We start from the raw sequence: 18,180 nt of genomic DNA, 5'->3' as shown, positions 1-18,180 counted from the left end.
TACATACTATTAGCTTATTACCTATAACGTTGTATACTATTACCATATAACGTATAACGTTATGTAGCATTACGTTATAACGTATAACGTTATATACTATTACATTATATCGTATAACGTTATATAGCATTACGTTATAACGTATAACGTTATATACTATTACCTTATAACGTATAACGTTATGTAGCATTACGTTATAACGTATAGCGATATGTAGCACTACGTTATAACGTATAATGTTATATACTATTACCTTATAACGTATAACGTTATGTAGCATTACCTTATAACGTATAGCGTAATGTAGCACTACGTTATAACGTATAACGTTGTATACTAATACGTTATAACGTTACATACTATTAGCTTATTACCTATGACGTTGTACACTATTACCATATAACGTATAACGTTATGTAGCATTACGTTATAACGTATAACATTATATACTATTACCTTATAACGTATAACGTTATGTAGCACTACGTTATAACGTATAACGTTGTATACTAATACGTTATAACGTTACATACTATTAGCTTATTACCTATGACGTTGTACACTATTACCATATAACGTATAACGTTATGTAGCATTACGTTATAACGTATAACATTATATACTATTACCTTATAACGTATAACGTTATGTAGCACTACGTTATAACTTCTAACGTTATACACTATTACCTTATAGCGTATAACGTTATATACTATTACCTTATAACGTATAACGTTATATACTATTACGTTATAACGTATAACGTTCTGTAGCACTACGATATTACGTATAACGTTATATACTATTACGTTATAACGTATAACGTTATGTAGCATTACGTTATAACGTATAACGTTGTATACTATTAGGTTATAACGTTACATACTATTAGCTTATTACCTATAACGTTGTATACTATTACCATATAACGTATAACGTTATGTAGCATTACGTTATAACGTATAACGTGATATACTATTACCTTATAACGTATAACGTTATGTAGCATTACGTTATAACGTATAACGTTATGTAGCATTACGTTATAGCGTATACCGTTGTATACTACTACCGTATAACGTATAACGTTATGTAGCATTACGTTATAACGTATAACGTTGTATACTATTACGTTATAACGTTACATACTATTAGCTTATTTCCTACAACGTTGTACACTATTACCATATAACGTATAACGATATGTAGCATTACGTTATAACGTATAACGTTATATACTATTACCTTATAACGTATAACGTTATGTAGCATTACGTTATAACGTATAGCGTTATGTAGCACTACGTTATAACGTATAACGTTATATACTATTACCTTATAACGTATAACGTTAAATACTATTACCTTATAACGTATAACGTTATATACTATTACCTTATAACGTATAACGTTATGTAGCATTACGTTATAACGTATAACGTTATATACTATTACCTTATAACGTTATACGTTATATATTATTACCTTATAACGTATAACGTTATATACTATTTCGTTATAACGTACAACGTTCTGTAGCTCTACGATATTACGTATAACGTTATAAACTATTACCTTATAACGTATAACGTTAAGTAGCATTACGTTATACCGTATAACGTTGTATACTATTACGTTATAACGTTACATACTATTAGCTTATTACCTATAACGTTGTATACTATTACCATATAACGTATAACGTTATGTAGCATTACGTTATAACGTATAACGTTATATAGCATTACGTTACAACGTATAACGTTATATACTATTACCTTATAACGTATAACGTTATGTAGCATTACGTTATAACGTATAGCGATATGTAGCACTACGTTATAACGTATAACGTTATATACTATTACCTTATAACGTATAACGTTATGTAGCATTACGTTATAACGTATAACGTTATATACTATTACCTTATAACGTATAACCTTATGTAGCATTACCTTATAACGTATAGCGTAATGTAGCACTACGTTATAACGTATAACGTTGTATACTAATACGTTATAACGTTACATACTATTAGCTTATTACCTATGACGTTGTACACTATTACCATATAACGTATAACGTTATGTAGCATCACGTTATAACGTATAACATTATATACTATTACCTTATAACGTATAACGTTATGTAGCACTACGTTATAACTTCTAACGTTATACACTATTACCTTATAGCGTATAACGTTATATACTATTACCTTATGACGTATAACGTTATATACTATTACGTTATAACGTATAACGTTCTGTAGCACTACGATATTACGTATAACGTTATATACTATTACGTTATAACGTATAACGTTATGTAGCATTACGTTATAAGGTATAACGTTGTATACTATTACGTTATAACGTTACATACTATTAGCTTATTACCTATAACGTTGTATACTATTACCATATAACGTATAACGTTATGTAGCATTACGTTATAACGTATAACGTGATATACTATTACCTTATAACGTATAACGTTATGTAGCATTACGTTATAACGTATAACGTTATGTAGCATTACGTTATAGCGTATAACGTTGTATACTACTACCATATAACGTATAACGTTATGTAGCATTACGTTATAACGTATAACGTTGTATACTATTACGTTATAACGTTACATACTATTAGCTTATTTCCTACAACGTTGTACACTATTACCATATAACGTATAACGATATGTAGCATTACGTTATAACGTATAACGTTATATACTATTACCTTATAACGTATAACGTTATGTAGCATTACGTTATAACGTATAGCGTTATGTAGCACTACGTTATAACGTATAACGTTATATACTATTACCTTATAACGTATAACGTTAAATACTATTACCTTATAACGTATAACGTTATATACTATTACCTTATAACGTATAACGTTATGTAGCATTACGTTATAACGTATAACGTTATATACTATTACCTTATAACGTTATACGTTATATATTATTACCTTATAACGTATAACGTTATATACTATTTCGTTATAACGTATAACGTTCTGTAGCTCTACGATATTACGTATAACGTTATAAACTATTACCTTATAACGTATAACGTTAAGTAGCATTAAAATAAACCGTATAACGTTGTATACTATTACGTTATAACGTTACATACTATTAGCTTATTACCTATAACGTTGTATACTATTACCATATAACGTATAACGTTATGTAGCATTACGTTATAACGTATAACGTTATATACTATTACCTTATAACGTATAACGTTATGTAGCATTACGCTATAACGTATAACTTTATATACTATTACCTTATTACGTATAACGTTATGTAGCATTACGTTATAACGTATAGCGTTATGTAGCGCTACGTTATAACGTATAACGTTATATACTACTACCATATAACGTATAACGTTATATACTATTACCTTATAACGTGTAACGTTATCTAGCATTACGTTATGACGTATAACGTTATATACTGTTACCTTATAACGTTATATGTTATATACTATTACCTTATAACGTATAACGTTATATACTATTACGTTATAACGTATAACGTTCTGTAGCACTACGATATTACCTATAACGTTATATACTATTACGTTATAACGTATAACGTTATGTACCATGACGTTATAACGTATAACGTTGTATATTATTACGTTATAACGTTACATACTATTAGCTTATTACCTATAACGTTGTATACTATTACCATATAACGTATAACGTTATGTAGCATTACGTTATAACATATAGCGTTATGTAGCACTACGTTATAACGTATGACGTTATATACTATTACCTTATAGCGTTATACGTTATATACTATTACCTTATAACGTATAACGTTATATACTATTACGTTATAACGTATAACGTTCTGTAGCACTACGATATTACGTATAACGTTATATACTATTACGTTATAACGTATAACGTTATGTAGCATTACGTTATAACGTATAACGTTATATACTATTACCTTATATCGTATAACGTTATGTAGCATTACGTTATAACGTATAACGTTATATACTATTACCTTATAACGTATAACGTTATGTAGCACTACGTTATAACGTATAACGTTATATACTATTACCTTATAACGTATAACGTTATGTAGCATTACGTTATAACGTATAACGTTATAAACTAGTACCTTATAACGTATAAAGTTATGTAGCATTACGTAATAACGTATAGCGATATGTAGCACTACGTTATAACGTACAACGTTATATACTATTTCGTTATAACGTATAACGTTCTGTAGCACTACGATATTACGTATAACGTTATATACTATTACCTTATAACGTATCACGTTATGTAGCATTACGTTATAACGTATAACGTTGTATACTATTACGTTGTAACGTTACATACTATTAGCTTATTACCTATAACGTTGTATACTATTACCATATAACGTATAACTTTATGTAGCATTACGTTATAACGTATAACGTTATATACTATTACCTTATAACGTATAACGTTATATAGCATTACGTTATAACGTATAACGTTATATACTATTACCTTATACCGTATAACGTTATGTAGCATTATGTTATGACGTATAGCGTTATATAGCACTACGATATTACGTATAACGTTATATACTATTACATTATAACGTATAACGTTATGTAGCGTTACGTTATAACGTATAACGTTGTATACTATTACGTTATAACGTTACATACTATTAGGTTATTACCTATACCGTTGTATACTATTACCATGTAACGTATAACGTTATGTAGCATTACGTTATAACGTATAACGTTATATACTATTACCTTATAACGTATAACGTTATGTAGCATTACGTTATAACGTATAGCGTTATGTAGCACTACGTTATAACGTATAACGTTATATACTATTACCTTATAACGTATAACGTTATGTAGCATTACGTTATAACGTATAACGTTATATACTATTACCTTATAACGTATAACGTTATGTAGCATTACGTTATAACGTATAACGTTATATACTTTTACCTTATAACATATAACGTTGTGTAGCATTACCTTATAACGTATAGCGTTATGTAGCACTACGATATTACGTATAACGTTATATACTATTACATTATAACGTATAACGTTATGTAGCGTTACGTTATAACGTATAACGTTGTGTACTATTACGTTATAACGTTACACACTATTAGGTTATTACCTATACCGTTGTATACTATTACCATATAACGTATAAAGTTATGTAGCATTACGTTATAACGTATAACGTTATAAACTATTACCTTATAACGTATAAAGTTATGTAGCATTACGTTATAACGTATAGGGTTATGTAGCACTACGTTATAACGTATAACGTTATATGCTATTTCCTTATAACGTATAACGTTATATACTATTACCTTATAACGTATAACATTAGGTAGCATTACGTTATAACGTATAACGTTGTATACTACTACCATATAACGTATAACGTTATGTAGCATTACGTTATAACGTATAACGTTATATACTATTACTGTATACCGTTATACGTTAAGTACTGTTACCCTATAACGTTATACGTTATATACTATTACCTTATAACGTATAACGTTATGTAGCATTACGTTATAACGTACAATGTTATATACTATTACCTTATAACGTATAACGTTATGTAGCATTACGTTATAACGTATAACGTTATATACTATTACCGTATAACGTATAACGTTATGTAGCATTACGTTATAACGTATAACGTTATATACTATTACCTTATAACGTATAACGTTATGTAGCATTATGTTATAACGTATAACGTTATATACTATTACCTTATAGCGTTAAACGTTATATACTATTACCTTATAACGTATAACGTTATGTAGCATTACGTTATAACGTATAGCGATATGTAGCACTACGTTATAACGTACAACGTTATATACTATTACGTTATAACGTATAACGTTCTGTAGCACTACGATATTACGTATAACGTTATATACTATTACCTTATAACGTATCACGTTATGTAGCATTACGTTATAACGTATAACGTTGTATACTATTACGTTGTAACGTTACATACTATTAGCTTATTACCTATAACGTTGTATACTATTACCATATAACGTATAACTTTATGTAGCATTACGTTATAACGTATAACGTTATATACTATTACCTTATAACGTATAACGTTATATAGCATTACGTTATAACGTATAACGTTATATACTATTACCTTATACCGTATAACGTTATGTAGCATTACGTTATAACGTATAGCGTTATATAGCACTACGATATTACGTATAACGTTATATACTATTACATTATAACGTATAACGTTATGTAGCGTTACGTTATAACGTATAACGTTGTATACTATTACGTTATAACGTCACATACTATTAGGTTATTACCTATACCGTTGTATACTATTACCATATAACGTATAACGTTATGTAGCATTACGTTATAACGTATAACGTTATATACTATTACCTTATAACGTATAACGTTATGTAGCATTACGTTATAACGTATAGCGTTATGTAGCACTACGTTATAACGTATAACGTTATATACTATTACCTTATAACGTATAACGTTATGTAGCATTACGTTATAACGTATAACGTTATATACTATTACCTTATAACGTATAACGTTATGTAGCATTACGTTATAACGTATAACGTTATATACTTTTACCTTATAACATATAACGTTGTGTAGCATTACCTTATAACGTATAGCGTTATGTAGCACTACGATATTACGTATAACGTTATATACTATTACATTATAACGTATAACGTTATGTAGCGTTACGTTATAACGTATAACGTTGTATACTATTACGTTATAACGTTACACACTATTAGGTTATTACCTATACCGTTGTATACTATTACCATGTAACGTATAAAGTTATGTAGCATTACGTTATAACGTATAACGTTATAAACTATTACCTTATAACGTATAAAGTTATGTAGCATTACGTTATAACGTATAGGGTTATGTAGCACTACGTTATAACGTATGACGTTATATGCTATTTCCTTATAACGTATAACGTTATGTAGCATTACGTTATAACGTATAGCGTTATGTAGCACTACGTTATAACGTATGACGTTATATACTATTACCTTATAGCGTTAAACGTTATATACTATTACCTTATAACGTATAACGTTATATAATATTACGTTATAACGTATAACGTTCTGTAGCACTACGATATTACGTATAACGTTATATACTATTACCTTATAACGTATCACGTTATGTAGCATTACGTTATAACGTATAACGTTGTATACTATTACGTTGTAACGTTACATACTATTAGCTTATTACCTATAACGTTGTATACTATTACCATATAACGTATAACGTTATGTAGCATTACGTTATAACGTATAACGTTATATACTATTACCTTATAACGTATAACGTTATATAGCATTACGTTATAACGTATAACGTTATATACTATTGCCTTATAACGTATAACGTTAAGTAGCATTACGTTATAACGTATAACGTTATATACTATTACCTTATAACGTATAACGTTATGTAGCATTACGTTATGACGTATAATGTTATATACTGTTACCTTATAACGTTATATGTTATATACTATTACCTTATAACATATAAAGTTATATACTATTACGTTACAATGTATAACGTTCTGTAGCTCTACGATATTACCTATAACGTTATATACTATTACGTTATAACGTATAACGTTGTATATTATTACGTTATAACGTTACATACTATTAGCTTATTACCTATAACGTTGTATACTATTACCATATAACGTATAACGTTATGTAGCGTTACGTTATAACGTATAGCGTTATGTAGCACTACGTTATAACGTATGACGTTATATACTATTACCTTATAGAGTCATACGTTATATACTATTACCTTATAACGTATAACGTTATATACTATTACGTTATAACGTATAACGTTCTGTAGCACTACGATATTACGTATAACGTTATATACTATTACCTTATAACGTATCACGTTATGTAGCATTACGTTATAACGTATAACGTTGTATACTATTACGTTGTAACGTTACATACTATTAGCTTATTACCTATAACGTTGTATACTATTACCATATAACGTATAACGTTATGTAGCATTACGTTATAACGTATAACGTTATATACTATTACCTTATAACGTATAACGTTATATAGCATTACGTTATAACGTATAACGTTATATACTATTGCCTTATAACGTATAACGTTAAGTAGCATTACGTTATAACGTATAACGTTATATACTATTACCTTATAACGTATAACGTTATGTAGCATTACGTTATGACGTATAATGTTATATACTGTTACCTTATAACGTTATATGTTATATACTATTACCTTATAACATATAAAGTTATATACTATTACGTTACAATGTATAACGTTCTGTAGCTCTACGATATTACCTATAACGTTATATACTATTACGTTATAACGTATAACGTTGTATATTATTACGTTATAACGTTACATACTATTAGCTTATTACCTATAACGTTGTATACTATTACCATATAACGTATAACGTTATGTAGCATTACGTTATAACGTATAGCGTTATGTAGCACTACGTTATAACGTATGACGTTATATACTATTACCTTATAGAGTTATACGTTATATACTATTACCTTATAACGTATAACGTTATATACTATTACGTTATAACGTATAACGTTCTGTAGCACTACGATATTACGTATAACGTTATATACTATTACCTTATAACGTATCACGTTATGTAGCATTACGTTATAACGTATAACGTTGTATACTATTACGTTGTAACGTTACATACTATTAGCTTATTACCTATAACGTTGTATACTATTACCATATAACGTATAACGTTATGTAGCATTACGTTATAACGTATAACGTTATATACTATTACCTTATAACGTATAACGTTATGTAGCATTACGTTATAACGTATAGCGATATGTAGCACTACGTTATAACGTATAACGTTATATACTATTACCTTATATCGTATAACGTTATGTAGCATTACGTTATAACGTATAACGTTATATACTATTACCTTATAACGTATAACGTTATGTAGCATTCCGTTATAACGTATAACGTTATATACTATTACCTTATAACATATAACGTTGTGTAGCATTACGTTATAACGTATAACGTTATATACTTTTACCTTATAACATATAACGTTGTGTAGCACTACCTTATAACGTATAGCGTTATATAGCACTAGGATATTACGTATAACGTTATATACTATTACATTATAACGTATAACGTTATGTAGCGTTACGTTATAACGTATAACGTTGTATACTATTACGTTATAACGTTACATACTATTAGGTTATTACCTATACCGTTGTATACTATTACCATATAACGTATAACGTTATGTAGCATTACCTTATAACGTATAGCGTTATGTAGCACTACGTTATAACGTATAACGTTATATACTATTGCCTTATAACGTATAACGTTAAGTAGCATTACGTTATAACGTATAACGTTATATACTATTACCTTATAACGTATAACGTTATGTAGCATTACGTTATGACGTATAACGTTATATACTGTTACCTTATAACGTTATATGTTATATACTATTACCTTATAACGTATAACGTTATATACTATTACGTTATAACGTATAACGTTCTGTAGCACTACGATATTACCTATAACGTTATATACTATTACGTTATAACGTATAACGTTATGTACCATGACGTTATAACGTATAACGTTGTATATTATTACGTTATAACGTTACATACTATTAGCTTATTACCTATAACGTTGTATACTATTACCATATAACGTATAACGTTATGTAGCATTACGTTATAACATATAGCGTTATGTAGCACTACGTTATAACGTATGACGTTATATACTATTACCTTATAGCGTTATACGTCATATACTATTACCTTATAACGTATAACGTTATATACTATTACGTTATAACGTATAACGTTCTGTAGCACTACGATATTACGTATAACGTTATATACTATTACCTTATAACGTATCACGTTATGTAGCATTACGTTATAACGTATAACGTTGTATACTATTACGTTGTAACGTTACATACTATTAGCTTATTACCTATAACGTTGTATACTATTACCATATAACGTATAACGTTATGTAGCATTACGTTATAACGTATAACGTTATATACTATTACATTATATCGTATAACGTTATATAGCATTACGTTATAACGTATAACGTTATATACTATTACCTTATAACGTATAACGTTATGTAGCATTACGTTATAACGTATAGCGATATGTAGCACTACGTTATAACGTATAATGTTATATACTATTACCTTATAACGTATAACGTTATGTAGCATTACCTTATAACGTATAGCGTAATGTAGCACTACGTTATAACGTATAACGTTGTATACTAATACGTTATAACGTTACATACTATTAGCTTATTACCTATGACGTTGTACACTATTACCATATAACGTATAACGTTATGTAGCATTACGTTATAACGTATAACATTATATACTATTACCTTATAACGTATAACGTTATGTAGCACTACGTTATAACGTATAACGTTGTATACTAATACGTTATAACGTTACATACTATTAGCTTATTACCTATGACGTTGTACACTATTACCATATAACGTATAACGTTATGTAGCATTACGTTATAACGTATAACATTATATACTATTACCTTATAACGTATAACGTTATGTAGCACTACGTTATAACTTCTAACGTTATACACTATTACCTTATAGCGTATAACGTTATATACTATTACCTTATAACGTATAACGTTATATACTATTACGTTATAACGTATAACGTTCTGTAGCACTACGATATTACGTATAACGTTATATACTATTACGTTATAACGTATAACGTTATGTAGCATTACGTTATAACGTATAACGTTGTATACTATTAGGTTATAACGTTACATACTATTAGCTTATTACCTATAACGTTGTATACTATTACCATATAACGTATAACGTTATGTAGCATTACGTTATAACGTATAACGTGATATACTATTACCTTATAACGTATAACGTTATGTAGCATTACGTTATAACGTATAACGTTATGTAGCATTACGTTATAGCGTATAACGTTGTATACTACTACCATATAACGTATAACGTTATGTAGCATTACGTTATAACGTATAACGTTGTATACTATTACGTTATAACGTTACATACTATTAGCTTATTTCCTACAACGTTGTACACTATTACCATATAACGTATAACGATATGTAGCATTACGTTATAACGTATAACGTTATATACTATTACCTTATAACGTATAACGTTATGTAGCATTACGTTATAACGTATAGCGTTATGTAGCACTACGTTATAACGTATAACGTTATATACTATTACCTTATAACGTATAACGTTAAATACTATTACCTTATAACGTATAACGTTATATACTATTACCTTATAACGTATAACGTTATGTAGCATTACGTTATAACGTATAACGTTATATACTATTACCTTATAACGTTATACGTTATATATTATTACCTTATAACGTATAACGTTATATACTATTTCGTTATAACGTACAACGTTCTGTAGCTCTACGATATTACGTATAACGTTATAAACTATTACCTTATAACGTATAACGTTAAGTAGCATTACGTTATACCGTATAACGTTGTATACTATTACGTTATAACGTTACATACTATTAGCTTATTACCTATAACGTTGTATACTATTACCATATAACGTATAACGTTATGTAGCATTACGTTATAACGTATAACGTTATATAGCATTACGTTACAACGTATAACGTTATATACTATTACCTTATAACGTATAACGTTATGTAGCATTACGTTATAACGTATAGCGATATGTAGCACTACGTTATAACGTGTAACGTTATATACTATTACCTTATAACGTATAACGTTATGTAGCATTACGTTATAACGTATAACGTTATATACTATTACCTTATAACGTATAACGTTATGTAGCATTACCTTATAACGTATAGCGTAATGTAGCACTACGTTATAACGTATAACGTTGTATACTAATACGTTATAACGTTACATACTATTAGCTTATTACCTATGACGTTGTACACTATTACCATATAACGTATAACGTTATGTAGCATCACGTTATAACATATAACATTATATACTATTACCTTATAACGTATAACGTTATGTAGCACTACGTTATAACTTCTAACGTTATACACTATTACCTTATAGCGTATAACGTTATATACTATTACCTTATGACGTATAACGTTATATACTATTACGTTATAACGTATAACGTTCTGTAGCACTACGATATTACGTATAACGTTATATACTATTACGTTATAACGTATAACGTTATGTAGCATTACGTTATAAGGTATAACGTTGTATACTATTACGTTATAACGTTGCATACTATTAGCTTATTACCTATAACGTTGTATACTATTACCATATAACGTATAACGTTATGTAGCATTACGTTATAACGTATAACGTGATATACTATTACCTTATAACGTATAACGTTATGTAGCATTACGTTATAACGTATAACGTCATGTAGCATTACGTTATAGCGTATAACGTTGTATACTACTACCATATAACGTATAACGTTATGTAGCATTACGTTATAACGTATAACGTTGTATACTATTACGTTATAACGTTACATACTATTAGCTTATTTCCTACAACGTTGTACACTATTACCATATAACGTATAACGATATGTAGCATTACGTTATAACGTATAACGTTATATACTATTACCTTATAACGTATAACGTTATGTAGCATTACGTTATAACGTATAGCGTTATGTAGCACTACGTTATAACGTATAACGTTATATACTATTACCTTATAACGTATAACGTTAAATACTATTACCTTATAACGTATAACGTTATATACTATTACCTTATAACGTATAACGTTATGTAGCATTACGTTATAACGTATAACGTTATATACTATTACCTTATAACGTTATACGTTATATATTATTACCTTATAACGTATAACGTTATATACTATTTCGTTATAACGTATAACGTTCTGTAGCTCTACGATATTACGTATAACGTTATAAACTATTACCTTATAACGTATAACGTTAAGTAGCATTACGTTATACCGTATAACGTTGTATACTATTACGTTATAACGTTACATACTATTAGCTTATTACCTATAACGTTGTATACTATTACCATATAACGTATAACGTTATGTAGCATTACGTTATAACGTATAACGTTATATACTATTACCTTATAACGTATAACGTTATGTAGCATTACGCTATAACGTATAACTTTATATACTATTACCTTATTACGTATAACGTTATGTAGCATTACGTTATAACGTATAGCGTTATGTAGCGCTACGTTATAACGTATAACGTTATATACTACTACCATATAACGTATAACGTTATATACTATTACCTTATAACGTGTAACGTTATGTAGCATTACGTTATGACGTATAACGTTATATACTGTTACCTTATAACGTTATATGTTATATACTATTACCTTATAACGTATAACGTTATATACTATTACGTTATAACGTATAACGTTCTGTAGCACTACGATATTACCTATAACGTTATATACTATTACGTTATAACGTATAACGTTATGTACCATGACGTTATAACGTATAACGTTGTATATTATTACGTTATAACGTTACATACTATTAGCTTATTACCTATAACGTTGTATACTATTACCATATAACGTATAACGTTATGTAGCATTACGTTATAACATATAGCGTTATGTAGCACTACGTTATAACGTATGACGTTATATACTATTACCTTATAGCGTTATACGTTATATACTATTACCTTATAACGTATAACGTTATATACTATTACGTTATAACGTATAACGTTCTGTAGCACTACGATATTACGTATAACGTTATATACTATTACCTTATAACGTATCACGTTATGTAGCATTACGTTATAACGTATAACGTTGTATACTATTACGTTGTAACGTTACATACTATTAGCTTATTACCTATAACGTTGTATACTATTACTATATAACGTATAACGTTATGTAGCATTACGTTATAACGTATAACGTTATATACTATTACATTATATCGTATAACGTTATATAGCATTACGTTATAACGTATAACGTTATATACTATTACCTTATAACGTATAACGTTATGTAGCATTACGTTATAACGTATAGCGATATGTAGCACTACGTTATAACGTATAACGTTATATACTATTACCTTATAACGTATAACGTTATGTAGCATTACGTTATAACGTATAACGTTATATACTATTACCTTATAACGTATAACGTTATGTAGCATTACCGTATAACGTATAGCGTAATGTAGCACTACGTTATAACGTATAACGTTGTATACTAATACGTTATAACGTTACATACTATTAGCTTATTACCTATGACGTTGTACACTATTACCATATAACGTATAACGTTATGTAGCATTACGTTATAACGTATAACATTATATACTATTACCTTATAACGTATAACGTTATGTAGCACTACGTTATAACTTCTAACGTTATACACTATTACCTTATAGCGTATAACGATATATACTATTACCTTATAACGTATAACGTTATATACTATTACGTTATAACGTATAACGTTCTGTAGCACTACGATATTACGTATAACGTTATATACTATTACGTTATAACGTATAACGTTATGTAGCATTACGTTATAACGTATAACGTTGTATACTATTAGGTTATAACGTTACATACTATTAGCTTATTACCTATAACGTTGTATACTATTACCATATAACGTATAACGTTATGTAGCATTACGTTATAACGTATAACGTGATATACTATTACCTTATAACGTATAACGTTATGTAGCATTACGTTATAACGTATAACGTTATGTAGCATTACGTTATAGCGTATAACGTTGTATACTACTACCATATAACGTATAACGTTATGTAGCATTACGTTATAACGTATAACGTTGTATACTATTACGTTATAACGTTACATACTATTAGCTTATTTCCTACAACGTTGTACACTATTACCATATAACGTATAACGATATGTAGCATTACGTTATAACGTATAACGTTATATACTATTACCTTATAACGTATAACGTTATGTAGCATTACGTTATAACGTATAGCGTTATGTAGCACTACGTTATAACGTATAACGTTATATACTATTACCTTATAACGTATAACGTTAAATACTATTACCTTATAACGTATAACGTTATATACTATTACCTTATAACGTATAACGTTATGTAGCATTACGTTATAACGTATCACGTTATATACTATTACCTTATAACGTTATACGTTAAGTAGCATTACGTTATACCGTATAACGTTGTATACTATTACGTTATAACGTTACATACTATTAGCTTATTACCTATAACGTTGTATACTATTACCATATAACGTATAACGTTATGTAGCATTACGTTATAACGTATAACGTTATATAGCATTACGTTACAACGTATAACGTTATATACTATTACCTTATAATGTATAACGTTATGTAGCATTACGTTATAACGTATAGCGATATGTAGCACTACGTTATAACGTATAACGTTATATACTATTACCTTATAACGTATAACGTTATGTAGCATTACGTTATAACGTATAACGTTATATACTATTACCTTATAACGTATAACGTTATGTAGCATTACCTTATAACGTATAGCGTAATGTAGCACTACGTTATAACGTATAACGTTGTATACTAATACGTTATAACGTTACATACTATTAGCTTATTACCTATGACGTTGTACACTATTACCATATAACGTATAACGTTATGTAGCATCACGTTATAACGTATAACATTATATACTATTACGTTATAACGTATAACGTTCTGTAGCACTACGATATTACGTATAACGTTATATACTATTACGTTATAACGTATAACGTTATGTAGCATTACGTTATAACGTATAACGTTGTATACTATTACGTTATAACGTTACATACTATTAGCTTATTAACTATAACGTTGTATACTATTACCATATAACGTATAACGTGATGTAGCATTACGTTATACCGTATAACGTTGTATACTATTACGTTATAACGTTACATACTATTAGCTTATTACCTATAACGTTGTATACTATTACCATATAACGTATAACGTTATGTAGCATTACGTTATAACGTATAACGTTATATAGCATTACGTTACAACGTATAACGTTATATACTATTACCTTATAATGTATAACGTTATGTAGCATTACGTTATAACGTATAGCGATATGTAGCACTACGTTATAACGTATAACGTTATATACTATTACCTTATAACGTATAACGTTATGTAGCATTACGTTATAACGTATAACGTTATATACTATTACCTTATAACGTATAACGTTATGTAGCATTACCTTATAACGTATAGCGTAATGTAGCACTACGTTATAACGTATAACGTTGTATACTAATACGTTATAACGTTACATACTATTAGCTTATTACCTATGACGTTGTACACTATTACCATATAACGTATAACGTTATGTAGCATCACGTTATAACGTATAACATTATATACTATTACGTTATAACGTATAACGTTCTGTAGCACTACGATATTACGTATAACGTTATATACTATTACGTTATAACGTATAACGTTATGTAGCATTACGTTATAACGTATAACGTTGTATACTATTACGTTATAACGTTACATACTATTAGCTTATTAACTATAACGTTGTATACTATTACCATATAACGTATAACGTGATGTAGCATTACGTTATAACGTATAACGTGATATACTATTACCTTATAACGTATAACGTTATGTAGCATTACGTTATAACGTATAACGTTATGTAGCATTACGTTATAGCGTATAACGTTGTATACTACTACCATATAACGTATAACGTTATGTAGCATTACGTTATAACGTATAACGTTGTATACTATTACGTTATAACGTTACATACTATTAGCTTATTTCCTACAACGTTGTACACTATTACCATATAACGTATGACGATATGTAGCATTACGTTATAACGTATAACGTTATATACTATTACCTTATAACGTATAACGTTATGTAGCATTACGTTATAACGTATAGCGTTATGTAGCACTACGTTATAACGTATAACGTTATATACTATTACCTTATAACGTATAACGTTAAATACTATTACCTTATAACGTATAACGTTATATACTATTACCTTATAACGTATAACGTTATGTAGCATTACGTTATAACGTATAACGTTATATACTATTACCTTATAACGTTATACGTTATATATTATTACCTTATAACGTATAACGTTATATACTATTTCGTTATAACGTATAACGTTCTGTAGCTCTACGATATTACGTATAACGTTATAAACTATTACCTTATAACGTATAACGTTAAGTAGCATTACGTTATACCGTATAACGTTGTATCCTATTACGTTATAACGTTACATACTATTAGCTTATTACCTATAACGTTGTATACTATTACCATATAACGTATAACGTTATGTAGCATTACGTTATAACGTATAACGTTATATACTATTACCTTATAACGTATAACGTTATGTAGCATTACGCTATAACGTATAACTTTATATACTATTACCTTATTACGTATAACGTTATGTAGCATTACGTTATAACGTATAGCGTTATGTAGCGCTACGTTATAACGTATAACGTTATATACTACTACCATATAACGTATAACGTTATATACTATTACCTTATAACGTGTAACGTTATGTAGCATTACGTTATAACGTATAACGTTACATACTATTACCTTATAACGTATAACGTTATGTAGCATTTCGTTATAACGTATAACGTTATGTAGCATTACGTTATAACGTATAGCGTTATGTAGCACTACGTTATAACGTATAACGTTATATACTATTGCCTTATAACG

This window comes from Bombus fervidus, chromosome 17, assembly GCF_041682495.2.
Source record: "Bombus fervidus isolate BK054 chromosome 17, iyBomFerv1, whole genome shotgun sequence".
NCBI classification, from domain to species: Eukaryota; Metazoa; Arthropoda; class Insecta; order Hymenoptera; family Apidae; genus Bombus; species Bombus fervidus.
The sequence above is the reverse complement of the archived record's forward strand: the minus strand, read 5'-3'. Positions refer to the sequence as shown.